This window comes from Petaurus breviceps, unplaced genomic scaffold (assembly GCF_028583685.1).
Source record: "Petaurus breviceps papuanus isolate PSGF00001 unplaced genomic scaffold, PetGlider_PUasm1.0 47, whole genome shotgun sequence".
In the NCBI taxonomy this organism is placed as follows: Eukaryota; Metazoa; Chordata; class Mammalia; order Diprotodontia; family Petauridae; genus Petaurus; species Petaurus breviceps.
Genome location: NW_027186349.1, coordinates 3809360 through 3811259, shown reverse-complemented (window position 1 = coordinate 3811259; position 1900 = coordinate 3809360). Strand labels below are relative to the sequence as shown.

The following is a 1900-nucleotide window of genomic DNA, read 5'->3' as shown; positions in this document are numbered from 1 at the left end:
TATCTGACAATAGCAGGCAACATTATCCTCACCTAATCTAAACATCTAAAAATCTTGAAGTATTTGGATCCATTTTTTCAATTTAAGAAAAAAAAAACATTCAAATGAAGAAATGCTTCTGCCAATTGTTTCTTTGTAAAACTTTTTGGTTTGACCTCCAGTTCTAAAACTTCCCTTTCTTCTTTAATCTTTGCAGCTAGCTGCTCAATCAGATTTCTTTTCCATTTTGATTTCTTCACAAGACTCGTCTCCACTTTTACCTACAATTCTTGTGCTGATTTACAATCTCCTTAGTCATTTCTTCTAATCTTTCATCTCTGTCAAATCCATGAAAATGGAGAATGAACTGCTGATACTTTTTTTTTCTAAACACTATTGATAAGTGTTAGATCTTCCTATGCCTTAGCAGTAGTCTGGATTATAAGGTAAATATTATAGGACTTCCAAAAATCTCTCAATGTCAAGATCATTCATCCAAAACTTCCATTGCCAGAACAAATGTAGTTATACAAATAATAGGCCTTGAAATTCACAATCATTCCCTGATTGCAGGTTGTAACAATAAGGGAGTGTTAGGGTGGAGACAGACCACTTTTCTAATGGCAAGACAAAGGTCAAGACTAGTAGTTATGGCACATGATATAATGGCTGACTTCACTTGAAGAATGAAGGACAAACAACAAGAAGACCATTTTTATGTTTTCATTAAAAACATAAAGATGGCTTCCTTTCCCGTCGGCGGCAGCCAACAGGCAGGCAAGGCGCGAGGCAGGATGGGTGCCTACAAGTACATCCAGGAGCTGTGGAGGAAGAAGCGGTTGGATGGTATGCGGTTCCTGCTGTGCGTGTGCTGCTGGCAGTACCGGCAGCTGTCGGCGCTGCACCGCGGCCCCAGCCCACCCGGCCCGACAAACCGGTCCCCAAGGGTGCCACCTACGGCAAACCTGTGCATCACTGGGTCAATCAACCACAGGAGCCTCCAGTCTGCGGCAGAAGAACATGCTGGCCGCCACTGTGGGGCTCTAAGAGTCTTGAACTTCTCCTGGGTGGGTGAAGATTCAGCCTACAAATTCTTTGAGGTTATTCTTATTGACCCATTCCGTAAAGCTATCAGACGAAACTCCAACACTCAATGGATCACCAAGCCAGTGCACAAACACAGAGAGATGCGAGGGCTTACCACAGAGGGCCATAAGAGCCGGGATCTTGGAAAGGGTCACAAATTCCACTATACCATTGAAGGATCTCGTAGTGCTGCTTGGAGAAGAAGCAATACTCTCCAACTACATCGATACCGCTAATTGGTACACATTAGTTTGTAAAATTAAATGTTTAATAAACAACATTTATGACAAAAAATAAAAAAAAATAAGATGGGGAAGATGGCCCAGGGCATTATCTAAAATAAGTAGAATCTTGAAAGGAAGGCTGTTTTCTTTACAAAACTTTTCCACTTTGTGAATAAAGAAGGGCATAAACCATTGTTCACAGATGATAAGGCATGCCTTAGAATTAGCAAAATAATGAACAGGTGGTAATTTCTTGATGACTGATATCCATTCTCTGGGATTTTCTGAACTGTGCACAAGTACAGGTTTTAATTTGAAAGTCTCAGGTGGATTTCCCCCCAAGCAGAGTACTTCTCTCCCTCCCCCCATAGTTCTTTCCCTCATCTACATGCAATTTTAAGATGGCATTCTTTGATAAAATATGCCAGTTTCACCTACATTTAAAATTTTGCTTTATATTAAAGAAGTAGAGGTATTCTATAATTTTTTTTTGCAGGAACTTTGGGAAATTCTTTGCTTCTTCAGTATCTTCATTATCATCCTGTCTTAATGTTCATTATGAAATCATGCAAGATTTTAAAATCAGAATTGGAATGTGATTTTCTTTCAGA

The 1900-nt window shown here is 39.8% G+C and overlaps 1 long non-coding RNA gene across 1 annotated transcript; it reads left to right on the top strand.

Moving 5' to 3' along the window:
* The first annotated feature begins 750 nt into the window (after positions 1–750).
* On the top strand, positions 751–1372 carry LOC138171757 (uncharacterized). Its single transcript, XR_011170960.1, has 2 exons — positions 751–832; positions 1057–1372. It is a non-coding gene; the product is annotated as an uncharacterized lncRNA (long non-coding RNA).
* The last annotated feature ends 528 nt before the right edge of the window (positions 1373–1900 follow it).